This window comes from Ovis canadensis, chromosome 23 (genome assembly GCF_042477335.2).
Source record: "Ovis canadensis isolate MfBH-ARS-UI-01 breed Bighorn chromosome 23, ARS-UI_OviCan_v2, whole genome shotgun sequence".
In the NCBI taxonomy this organism is placed as follows: domain Eukaryota; kingdom Metazoa; phylum Chordata; class Mammalia; order Artiodactyla; family Bovidae; genus Ovis; species Ovis canadensis.
This window is the reverse complement of record NC_091267.1, coordinates 17,250,140-17,263,288: the sequence shown is the minus strand read 5'-3', so window position 1 is coordinate 17,263,288 and position 13,149 is coordinate 17,250,140. Positions and strand designations below refer to the sequence as shown.

The window sequence follows — 13,149 nt, the reverse complement described above, 5'->3', positions numbered from 1 at the left end:
AGGGGCCTTCTTATCCATGGGATGCATTTCTAATTCATATCATTCACCAAAATCATTTAGAGGCTTACAAGTAGAGGGCAGAACTGTGAAACTTTTAGAAGACAGTGTAGGGGAATAGTCCTGTCACTCTGTTAGAGGAAAGAGGTTCTTACGCAAATAGTAGTAGGTGCGGACCATAGAGAGAAAGACGGATGTTTGACAACAGTCGTATCAACAACTTTTGCTCATTGAAAGAAACCATCAATAGGTGAACAGAAAAGTCACAAGTAGCTCTTTTCAGTACGTGACTTTATGCGGTGCTCAGTTGTGTCTGACTCTTTTGTGACCCCATGGGCTGTAGCCCCCCAGGCTCCTCTGTCCATGAAATTTTCCAGGCAAGAATACTGAAGTGGTTGCCACTTCCTTCTCCAGGGGATCTTCCTGACCCAGGGATCGAATTTGAGTCTCCCGTGTCTTCTGCATTGCAGGCAAATTCTTTACCACTGAGCCACCAGGGAAGCCCAGTATCAATAATTAGAGAAATGCAAATTAGGGCCATGGGGTCGCAAAGAGTCAGACACGACTGAGCCACTGACACACACATGCCTTCATTATTCTAGCATGTGACGGTCTTGAAAGCAGGAAAAGTAATTGCGTTTTGTTTTAATTCTAAGGACTGTATATTCCATTTCATTAGGAAGTGGTTGTAGCATGCTGTAGGATTTAGGAAACCATTACTTCTTTGCTTAGGTTGCTAAGAAGGGCACTTTTGAGAAATCTGCCTTCCCCTATTTTTTTTTTTCTTTGTTTCTTACCTTTGATAACTTTTTTTGGAGTGTCATATGTATCCCATATTGCGAGGACTGTTTTCTAAATAAACATTACTTATGCTGTAAACCTTAATTTAAGCCATCATGATGTGACAGTTGGTCCTTGAAATGAGCAAGTATAGGGACAATAAAAAGATGGTTCTAGAAGCCTGAAGTCAAATTGCATGTCCTGTGGAACCAAATAGCTCCACTATTTTTGTTTGATATTCAGAGTGCTGAAATTGTCTAAAACGCGGGAAGTGTCAAGCGTTTGTAATGATGTAATGTCATCCTTTCTAGCAGAGCCAGCCCCTCACTAAGGAGCCGACAGCCCGTGAGAGTCCTTCCACAGTGGGATGTCTGCATTTCAGACTCACCTGGCCCTTGTCGCAGTTCCCTGACGGGCACGTGTGGAGCCCAGGCCTCTTCAGATGGAGTTTAGGTGCTTCAGCTCTTCTCGTTTCAGCTGTATTTTGCTAAAGTGAGACAATCTCAGTCCTGATTCTCAGTGCTTTGCAGTGTATTTGATGTTCACACTTCTCTTTTGTTTTCCCTTATATGCTGTACATTCCCCCTTTTGTTAAAAAGCAAAGTAGTTTTAGATAAAAACAAGCAAGGTAATAAGAAACCTCCTTGGGAAAAGATGTTGCTTAATACAGTTGGAGTAACACCAGTATGATCATCCAGTGTAACCAAATCCTAGCCTACTTGTCAGTTACTAAATATAATGAAAACTGTGAGTTTTAGACCTGCAACAAGCAACAAACCACTCCTTCCCAAGTGTACAGTTCAGTTGTGAATTACTGTGGATTGGGGATCAGAGTTTGATATATCGTTATTGGATCAGTTATTACAGAATGAAGAATCACAGCTTTATAGGACTGTATAAAATTATAAAACTGTTAGAATTTAAACTAAGGTGTAATGTATGTCTAAAAATAGTCCAGAAAATTCAGATCATTCAAGGAGAGGAAGTGGAAATTACAGTCTTTCAGAAAATGAGATCAAGTGGCTCTCATTGAGAATCTTCAGGGTCCATAATCTGGCTTCCCATAGGGTAGTGTTTAAAACACTAGGACTTCAGGGTTGAGGCAGATTGGGGCAGTGTTTGCTGAAAGTCACTTTCGGAATAATGTGTGGCCAGTTATTAGGTAGGCAAGGAGTCTGGTGTGGGGCCCCTGTTTAGGGCAGTACATTTTTCTCCGTCCTGACTCCCCTTTTTTGCTCTCCTCTCCACCTCAGCTCTGTGTGGTGAATGTGTGTTAAGTATGCAGGTTTTCTTGAGGTTAGGAGGGACTTTTAGCCAGGGGGCCCAAATCTGCCTCTTGAGAGTCATCCAGGGAGCTCTTTAAAACCACAGGTTTTGTCAGCACCCCAGATATTAGAATCTCTCACGTGTAGGCGAGGGACTCTTGTTTTGATGATTAGCTAAATTTTCCAAGGATTGATATTGTCTGTAAGTCTCTTTGTTTTACAAATATGGAACTAATGGCTCTAAGCATTCTCTTAAAGGGACAGCTGCATTTATCAAACCAGGTTTTGGGAAGCCTCATAAAGACCAAGCAACAAATAAAGACCAAAAACCTTCATTAATGGTAGAATGGCCAGTAGTGTGGTAATTTTTGGATTGGTGGCAGGGATGGCTAGCTGTCCACCTAACTCAGGCCTCCCCTTCCACACAGGCCAGGTGCGTGGCTCCAGGGCACACTGCAGATTTTCTTGCAGCGAAGCAGGAATTGAGTGGAAGTGGCAGATGCCGCTTGGGGGACAAGGCTTTTAAAGGGGCAATGCCCTGCCTCTTTGCTGCTTCTGTCAGGGGGATGCAGAGAATGGGCGAGCTCTGAGGCAGAGCATCCGGATGGAAAGCGCCAGGCTCCCGCATATTGGGTTGGCTAGGAGCGGCCTGCCTGCCGACCTGCTTACCTGGGGCACCGGCCTGGGGAGTGACAGGAGCGAGATGTGAACCTGTGTTTGAGCCGGGTGCAAGTCCACTTCTTACCGCGAGTATGGTAGTAGGGCTTAGCTTCTTGTTAGGGCGATTCTAGCTGCTGTGTGTGCTGTGCTTAGTCACTCAGTCGTGTCCGACTCTTTGCGACCCCATGGACTTCAGCCCTCCAGGCTCCTCTGTCCATGGGATTCTCCAGGCCAGAATACTGGAGTGGGTTGCCCTGCCCTCCTCCAAGGGAACCTTCCCAACCCAGGGATCAAACCCAGGTCTCCCCCATTGCAGGCGGATTCTTTACCGTCCGAGCCACAGGGAAGCCGCGGAACTCAAATCTAAAGGAAAGCTCCGAATGTGTAGAAGATTAATATTTTGTAGTTTTCCTTCTCCACATATTGGGTTGGCCAGAAAGTTCATTTGGGGTTTTCCATAAGCTCTTACAGAAAACTTAAACGAACCCTTTGGCCAACCCAATATATACTTCTCTTATTTAATTCTCAGGATATTTAATTCTCAGTATACAGAGTTAGGACATTTCGTTGGCCACAGTGTTTTCTGAGAGGTGTCATCAAGGTGCCAGTACTCTTGTGTGAAAACTAGGGAGTGAGGCCGCCTGTGAAGGCTTGCCAGTGGAGGGGCAGGGACTGACTTTCCAAACACCCTGATTTACTGACAAATTTAGAGTGGAGAACTCTTAACTATTTTAATTGATTTCTTAGAATATAATTAAAAAATCAGTAAATGAGTAAGATATATGTAAGCAGAGTTTTCCATACGTTAGTTGTTTTATTCTTTCATTGTTTTTGCTATATTTTATGCCATAGTGTTTTACCTTTTTTTTTTCAAACTTAGCCTTGCCATAAGAAGTAACACAGGTGGAATCATAGGCTGGTGTCTCATTTTTTTCCTAAAACACTTGCTAAAAACACATACTTACTTGAAAATCCTCCTTGTGCTACGTAACTTTATTGAAGGCCACTACTGTATTTCTATCATATTTGGAAATACTGTTCACATGATGAGTACTCTTTAGTGTCCTCAGTGCTTAATCCACAAGGTTCTGATGGAAGCGGATGCACTCAGCTGGGAATCGGCAGACCTGTGTGTCTGGTGGGGGTTTGGGACAGCGTTTTCCTGTTCACACCACAGACTGCTATCGGTACTCTGTTTGCTACTGGAAGTAGTCATTAGAAAGTCAGTTCCAGAAACCTTGGTTCCAATTCAAGGGAAAATCCTGTTCATCTAGAACCATTCTCTGTACCAAAACTTGTGTCAGTCAGGGTTTTCTAGAGAAAGAGAACCAATAGGGTGTATGCATGCTGTGTGCTGAGCCACTTTCAGTCGTGTCTGACTCTTTGTGACCCCGTGGACTGTGGCCCACCAGGCTCCTCTGACCGTAGACTTTCCCAGGCAGGAATCCTGGAGTGGGTTGCCTTTCCCTTCTCCAGGGGATCTTCTGACCCAGGGATTGAACCCAAGTCTCTTACATCTCCTGCATTGGCAGGTGGGTTCTTTACCACTAGCGCCGCCTCAGAAGCCTGATAGGATGTATACAGATATATATCAGGATTTTTTTTTTTTCGTAGGCATTGGTCAGTGTGAATATGGAGGCTTGGAAGTTCCATAATCTCTCTGTAGCATGGAGAAACAGGAGAGCTGGTGACAATTCAGTCTGAGTTTGATGGCTCAAAAACCATGAGCATTGATGTTAGAGGAGAAGGTGGATGTCCTAACTCAAGGACAAAAAGCAAATTTGCCCTCTGTCCACTTCTCCATCATTTTGTTCTCTTCCGGCCCTCAACAGGTTGGGCACTGCCAGCCCACACTGGTGAGAGAAGATCTTTATTCAGTCTACTGTTCAAATGCACCTCTCTTCCAGAAACATCCTCCCAGATGTACCTGGAAAGAATATCTTACCAGCTCTCTGTGCAGCCCCGAGTGATACACACAGTTAACTAGCACGATGCTTTTGGTCAGCCGACCTAGGATGCCCTTAATGGCATGTTTTCCTGCCACCAGAGGATCAGTCTGAGAACATGTATCACTTTTCATTGTCATGTCTGTGTGTGTGTGTGTGTGTGTGTGTGTGTGTATGTGTGTGTGCGCGTGCGCGCTCAGTCGTGTCTGAGCCCGTGGACTGTAGCCGGCCAGGCTTTTCTGTCCATGGAATTTCCAGGCAAGAATACTGGAGTGGGTTGCCACATGTCTCCTCAGCCTCCTGTAATCTGGAACATTTCCATAGTCTGTCTTTGTCTTTTATGACACTGACATTTGTGAAGAATGCAGTGCTCCCCACGTTTTTCTTCATCTTCAAATAAAGCATTCCTCGCTCTGGGTTGTCTGCTGTCTCGTCTGCGTTAGCTGCAGGTTCGCCGTTCTCAGCTGCAGTGAGCCCAGGCGTCCTGCCCTCTCAGGGTGCTTGTCTGCAGGCAGCCCGTGTCCACCTTCACCGCTGAGGTTACTTTTGATCACCCCTGCAAGATGTAGCTGGTGTAGCCACTGTGCAGTGACTCAGTTTGTCATCTTCCCTTGCAACAAATAAGCAGTGTAGGGAGATGGTTTAATGCCACTCAGATATTCTGCATGTCAGAATTACCCCCCTGGACTTGGCATCCATCTTCCCTGATACAGGTGTTGTCAAATGGTTTTCTGTCCCCTGCACTCCCTCCACGTCTACCGGCTGGCCCTCAGCACTGCTCTAAACAGAGCCATGCCTTGGCCCTGTCAGTCTGTCTGTCTGTCTGCTTGCCTGTCTGTCTCCCGGTCGTCAACGTAGACTTCTTCATTCCTAGCTTAACGGTACTTAATTATCACGTACCTACCATGCCTCAGGCCTAGATCCCGCCAATCCTCAGGAGCCCAGGGTCTATTCAGTGGGGATGGGATGGGAGGCCAAGACGTGGCTGCCAGCTGTGCCTGCTGTTCTTGGGCCGCCGCCTCCTTTCTGAGTTTAGTGGGCAGTCCAGTGGCCACAGGGAAATTTCTTGGTATCCCTGGGTGTTTGACTAAAATTAGACCCCAAACATCTCTGGTTTTTGCAAGTCACCCCCTAATCTTCCTTTTATTTGTAGTATTTTGATTCTCAATTTAGTCCAAGAACCACAATCATAAATGTATTTCTACCTGAGGGCTTGCTCTTCCTTTCTTGAGAGGAATCATCATTTTCCATTACTTAACCATATGTAGGGAATTTTTTAAAGCTTCCCCCATAGTCTTCCTCCCAAAGTAATACATGTAGGAAAGCATATAGAAAAAATCCAGGAAGAAGAAGGAAAAATTACCTGTAATTTCACTATCCAGTTTGGGTGTGTGGGAAACTATTAACCTTATTAGATAACTAGCCTTGATTAGAACTATATCCATTTTTAAAATTTAATGCTGACATTTTCTCTTTTCTAAATATACTTTCTTAACACTCAGGTCTTTGGTACCTAATAATTTACATTCCAGCTATCTTGAGGCATGATAATTTTATATCATGTGTTGGCTTATTGACGGTTGGAATTAATGTTTTCCAAATTTCTTCCCAAATTAGTAGTTTTTGTCTTTTCTTTCCTGTCAGTTCTTTGATTAGTCATTGTATTAATTCATCTCTTCTCAGTGGACCTCGATGAATCTAAGCAAGAACAGTGTAGAATGTGTTTTAGCTGTTTTTAGTTTTTGGAGAAGGCAATGGCACCCCACTCCAGTACTCTTGCCTGGAAAATCCCATGGACGGAGGAGCCTGGAAGGCTGCAGTCCATGGGGTCGCTGAGGGTCGGACACGACTGAGCGACTTCCCTTTCATTTTTCACTTTCATGCATTGGAGAAGGAAATGGCAGCCCACTCCAGTGTTCTTGCCTGGAGAATCCCAGGGACGGGGGAGCCTGGTGGGCTGCCGTCTATGGGGTCGCACAGAGTTGGACATGACTGAAGTGACTAGGCAGCAGCAGCAGCAAAGTTAGTTTTCCTCCATATTTGTATTTTTGGAAGTAGCCTTTTTCTTCAGATTTTTCTGGCTGGAATGAAAACCGGTTTCATTCTTTTTCTTCTAGTTGAGTGGCCACCAGTTTTTTACTGTCAGTGAGAGATTTTCTCATGGAATGTAGAAATCTTACATGGAATGAGGAAACTAGGACTCAGAAAAGTTAAATATTCGTCATGTGTCCTGCAGTGTGTTGGAATACCTGGGCCGCCTCACTTGTTCTTTCATTTTTTTTTTTTTAGCTGGAGTTTTACATTTTCAGTGTCCATCTATTGTGTTTCTTTAATTTTTTCCTCCTAGTTGTCTTCCCTTCCTCAGCATTCGTATGCTGTGTGCTTTATTCTTTTGCCTTTTGAATAAGATGTAAGGAAAATTTAAGGAACGTATACTAACTTTTATTAGAGAATGCTTTTCTTCATGGCTGCATTATAAATTCTTGAAAATAAAGGGTCTAATGGAAACACTTAATGAGGAAGTAGGGGCTCGTCACATGTACCCACTCCCCCCCTTTTTAGTGAATAGACCGTTTAAACTAAATTAAGTAAAGGATATAAATTCTGTTGTTTCAGTTTTAATATTTCATGACTGATTTTATAGATGAAATTATATTTTACAATAAATAGGAAGAAGAATTTATACAGCCTGTTCTATTTGATGTGAAACAGCAAATCCCATTTCTCTGTAGCTGTAAAGAAAATTCATTATAATGTCTTTAGTTGTAAGAGATGGTTTCATTGTGATTAGTTACATTGATAATAAAACAACCTTTTCAAATGGCATGGGATACGAATGATTCTATGAGTCTGCTTTTAATGGCATTGAATTTTTTCTTTTTCTTCTTTACTCATAGAATCTTCATTCCCTTTACTGTTTTTCTATTCCAATAAGAATTTCCTTTCTTAAAAAATCAAAACAATTAGAAATACTAGTGAAAGATTTATAAGAGATATATTAAATTTTAACTTTCTAGATAAAATCTTTCATGCAACAAAAGGTACGTTTGTCAGAGACGGTTGATATAAGATAGTCATAAAATTAACTTTATTACTAGATCAATTAACGTATTTGGAAACTAGTACTTGAAGTGTAGGAAGATTTAAAAAAAAGAAATAGCTGTCTATTTAGAAGGCTGAGCTAATTTTATGGTTTATTTTTGTCCTGTGATTTGTTTTTTGTTGGTATTAATACATCTTCACGAGCAGTGTTGGAAAGGTGACTATCTTTGCTGATGAAAGGTATGATGATCTACTTCTTCTCCCTTTTAGTATGACTTTTTAGTGATTGTTTTATGCAATCAAAACTTAAGAAATATTCTGTTTTTTAACTTGCACACAGAATCAGATGTTTGGAACAGACCATCCTTCCCTGGTGGCTCAGATGTGAAGAATCTGCCTGCAGTGCAGGACACCCAGGTTTAGCCCCTGGGTCAGGAAGATCCCCTGGAGAAGGGCATGGCCACCCACTCCAGTATTCATGCCTGGAGAATCCCATGGACAGAGGAGCTGGAGGGCTACCATCCCTGGGGTAGCCCATGGGGTCACAAAGAGTTGGACACAGTTGAGCGACTAACACTTTCACCCTGGAATAGAAACAATATTCTTTTCTGACTTGAGTGAGAACTTTTGTCTCCATCTGATAGTTTACCTTATGCTGACCTTTGGGCTCAGGAGCACATAGTTCGAGCCTGCTTGTCTTCAGTGTGTCTTTGGACCTCCTGGGAAGGTTTTCTTTAGGATTAAGCTTGACATGCGTGTGAGATGCTTTGGAGGCGAACCTTAATCAGGCACAGGTCATGTGATCAGAGACTCTAGCAGCTCCTGAGCTAGGATACCACCTGCTAGTGGGAGGTGAGGGAGTTCCCTGTCTCTGGGCCCAGAAGGATTGTGATGCGTCCAGCCTCGATGGCCCATGGCTCTCCATGTGTTCACTGCATGGGCCGCCTCAGTAGGTTGGGGGATGTTAGACTGCGGGCCGCCATCATCCCGAGTCCAGCTGGCAAGGAGCTCCTGGTTACCGTTAGCTCTGACGCAGGTCTGTGGTGCAAATAATTCTAGGGGCCTATGAGAATGAGTTGACTCATTGGAAAAGACTCTGATGCTGGGAGGGATTGGGGGCAGGAGGAGAGGGGATGACAGAGGATGAGATGGCTGGATGGCATCACTGACTTGATGGACGTGAGTCTGAGTGAACTCTGGGAGATGGTGATGGACAGGGAGGCCTGGCGTGCTGCGATTCATGGGGTCGCAAAGAGTTGGACACGACTGAGCGACTGAACTGAACTGAACTGAACTGATGAAAATGAAAACCTTCATCTAACCCGAGCAGGTCTTTTGGAAACTTTCACTTTTCCTTTATTCTATACAAATCTTAATTTAGAACTCTCTCTACCTCATCTCTTTAATAGCTCGATTTTACTGTCCTGCTTTTTCACTGTAATGATCAATGATCTGATTTTGGTGGTGGTAGAGGCATGAATGTAAATGTCACTGTCTTAAGTTCTAAAATCTTCTTACACATGTTTGACAGGAATTCTGGTCTTGATATGCATTTTAGAGTGTAATTCTCTTAACATTTGTTGACCTCCTCCTGTGTAGTAGCTTAATACTCTCATGTTAATACAGAAGATTTCTGTTAAAGGTTGGAGCATACAGAAAAGGAAATTATGTATAAAATATATATACAGGGTGGGGGGTGCACTTGAGCTGTATCTATTTCTGACAAGGTGGGAGGGAGAGAACAGGCATTATACTAGTTGTTTAGTTGCTAAGTCGTGTCTGACTCGGGATGCCGAGCAGACTGTAGCCTGCCAGGCTCCTCTGTCCATGGGATTTCCCAGTAGTCTAGTGCCCTGCAGAGAATTATGTCAAAGTCTTGGGGCTTAAAGTGACTGTCTGTGCGTCAGGGGTTTGGGGGTGGGCTCACCTGGGGGCTTCTGCTTCTACAGTCAGTCATCTGAAGGCTTGCCTGGGGCTGGAGGAACCTCTTCCGGATGGACAGCTCACTTGCCTGCTGTAGGCAGTTGCTCCTTCTGGCTCTGGGTAGGAGGCTTCAGTTCCTCTCCACCCCCCACCCCCAAGCATCCCTGGCTGCAGTGTGTACGCTCAGCAGGGCTCCCGCTCCCCCAGACAGAGGGGCAGCAGAGGGAGCAAGCCGCAGGCACGGGGCCTGCTAGAAGGTGAACACCCTCACTTCCATTCTGCTCTGACCCTTCCCAGCAGGTCTGCAAGGCCAGGCCACAGCAAGGGGAGGGGATTAGCTCCACCCTTTAAGGAGTGTCAGAGGATTTTGTGCACTCATTTTAAAGCACCACATGAATTTATCTGATTGGGGAAAGGTACAAGTGTATGAACATAACTGAGGAAAGCCTTGCAGCCAGTTTTTGGACAGTGAGGAGGTGGGTGTTATTGGACGTAGGCGTTCGTGTTCTGGTCCAATTGTGAATAAGCCGCAACTATATTATACACCCATTTATGGTAAATTGCCTCCAGTGTTATGTAGTAAATGGTTTTTAGGGTGTTAAGTTATACTCTTTTCTCATGGAAGATGTTATTCAACTTGTAAGCATTTTCATAGAAAGTGATATTTTTGCCAGCATCAGAGAGTTTATTTTGTGGTCTCAGAAACTGGTGAACGGCAACTAAGGTTTCCGAGTTTCTCGTTAACAGGCAACACCTGGACGTGGTGGTGCCGTATTAAGTTGCTGATAGCCTAGTGGTAAGAGACATACTTTCAGTAAAAAGTCCAGTTGCCCGCGGTAGGTTAAGGAAGAGATCTGAGTAGTCCACTAACTTCCCTTTGTGGAGCAGGCTTGTGGGCCGCTTTACCTGCCCTGCCGTGTCCTTCCAGGTCTGAAGACAAAGGGGGAGAGACTCTGGGGAGTTTCTGTGTGTGCCTGCCTGCCACACGCGTCCCCACTGTGGCTGTGCTTGTGGCCTGCTGCCAGCAGGTGGCCTCTGGGTCGGTCCAGGAAGGACGAAGGGTGAGAGGGCCTGGGTGGGCACAGAGCAGGGCCTTCTCATGGGGGTGGCCTCACTGTGCTAGCGGGAGAGCGAGTGAGTGTGGGCGAGACCGCTCCGGCTCGCCTGCCGCACACTCGTAGCCCAGGAGACAAACGGATGGGGAGAGAACCGAGGTCAGGATGCAGTGAGTGAAAGTGGAACCAAAGGGGAGAAAGTGAAGGGGAAGACTTCATGTGTGCTGCCCACAATAACGCAAGCATATGAAGTGGTCCAATAACTGGTTATGTTTCTCTACTGCTTTCTGAAACACTTTTTAAAAAATGCTGAAAATAGTTCCTGTGAGAAATGGCCACCAGGTGTCATCATAAGGCTGCTATTGATTTGTTTTATTATTGTTCTTAAAAAGTGTATGAATGTTTTGATTTCTTTGCTGCATCTTTTTTTTTATTATTATTTTTAAACCTCAGCAGAGAGTATTTCAGTTAATAGTAGGGATTTTCTTTTGGGATAGTTTCTTAGTGAGCTAATAATTTTTAATATGTAAAATTTAATATGTAAAATTGAAGATCATGATATTCAGTTCAATTCAGTCGCTCAGTTGTGTCCGACTCTTTGCAACCCCATCGACTGCAGCACACCAGGCTTCCCTGTCCATCACCGGAGTTTACTCATACTCATGTCCATTGGGTCGGTGATGTCATCCTCTGTGGTCCCCTTCTCTTCCCGCCTTCAATCTTTCCCAGCATCAGGGTCTTTTCTAATGAGTCAGTTCTTTGCATCAGGTGGCCAAAGTATTGGAGTTTCAGCTTCAGCATGAGTCCTTCCAATGTATATTCAGGACTGATCTCCTTTAGGATGGACTGGTTGAATCTCCTTGCTGTCCAAGGGACTCTCAAAAGTCTTATCTAACACCACATTTCCAAAGCATCAATTCTTCGGCACTCAGCTTTCTTTATAACTAACTCTCACATTAATACATGATGACTGGAAAAACCATGGCTTTGACTATATGGACCTTTGTTGGCAAAGTAATGTCTCTGCTTTTTAATATACTATCTAGGTTGGTCATAACTTTTCTTCCAAGAATCACTCTGTTGAAGGTCACTATATCTATATCTATATCTATATCTATATCTATATATGTACGTATGTATATAGGTGGGGCTTCCCTGGTGGCTCAGCTGGTAAAGTGTCTGCCTGCAATGCGGGAGACCTGGGTTCAATTCCTCGGTCGGGAAGATCCCCTGGAGAAGGAAATGGCAATCCACTCCAGCACTCTTGCCTGGAAAATCCCATGGACAGAGGAGCCTGATAGGCTACAGTCCATGGGGTTGCAAAGAATCGGACTCGACTGAGCGACTTCACTTTCACTTTCATGTATATAGGTAGAATTGAAGGTCACTTTATTTTTTTTAGTTAAGGAACAGCCACTATATGAGAATTTGAGTGAGAGTAGAAACTATAAATGGAATTGCATATTTGAAAATCTGACAGAGTGAGGATGTGTGGTGTGTTGAAAAGTAATTGATCAATTTGTATAGGAACCATCTGCTTTGAGAAGATTTGGCTTAATAATACATCTCATTATTTTATTCTAAATTCCTACTAAGTCTTCTGAATTTTGGAATCTTACTGTGGGAGGAAACGGGAGGCTCACGGTCTTCTCCAGTGACCACAGGGACTAGGACTTCTAGAGAAAACAGGGGTCCTGCCTTGAGTGATGACAGTGAGGCCCCTGCCTGCTCTGTGCTCTGTTCACAGAGGGTTGAAGTGCTTTCTGATAGATGGTCGACTTCAGTAAGTGTTGAGCAAATGGATTCAGCCTGCCTCCAGAAATGAGTCCTTGAACTTTCCCAACTGGGTGGGTTTTGAGTTCTGCTATAATAAACTAATAATCTTTCTAATGAAGGTTTTTCTTTTTAAATTTATATGTGTGTAAGCTTCCTCATTTCCATCGAGTCCCCTCTCGGTCACTCTAAGATACTTTGGACTCATGAGTACTGATGTCATTCCAATTCAGGCCCTATAACTCAAAACAGTTAGAATGTTCTCGCTCTGCCTCTAGACTTTCTCTCCCTGTGATACATCGTGTAACTGAAAACCAAATCTTCCCGAAGCAGCACTGTGTTTTGGTGACTCCCTGCCGACATTGCTGAATGAATTCCAGCTGCTAATTCGGAGCCTTCTGTGATGTGTGGATGGTCCTCTGCCTGGGTTTTCAGTTGCCGCGCAGTAGAAAGCCAGAGCGGTAGCTGTCTGCACTGCTGCCTGTCTTGCCTGCTCATCCAGTGTGTTCTGTGGCTTTGCTAATCCCTTTTTCCTCCTTAAAAGGTTTTAACTGTTCCTACCTGCCCTCTCAAGAAAAGGAAGGAAGACGCTTTGTTTCCTTGGGGTTTAGTTCAAATGTTTCTGCTCTTTTAGCCAAATAGTCTGCCTGGCGGTAGCATTGCTTGCCCGTTTGTGCTGCTGTAGTTGTTAGTTTACATCACACTTAC

At 44.2% G+C, this 13,149-nt stretch overlaps 1 protein-coding gene across 2 annotated transcripts in view; it reads left to right on the top strand.

Moving 5' to 3' along the window:
- ZNF407 (zinc finger protein 407) overlaps positions 1–13,149 on the top strand; it is a 385,838-nt gene that overhangs the window by 9,168 nt on the left and 363,521 nt on the right. The window contains exon 2 of one of the 2 annotated variants that reach the window (XM_069568808.1): positions 1,089–1,269. The exons of the other annotated variant lie outside the window; for it this stretch is intronic. The gene's annotated coding sequence lies outside the window, so the exon portion shown is untranslated. The remainder of the gene's footprint in view (positions 1–1,088; positions 1,270–13,149) is intronic. 2 annotated transcript variants of the gene reach the window in all.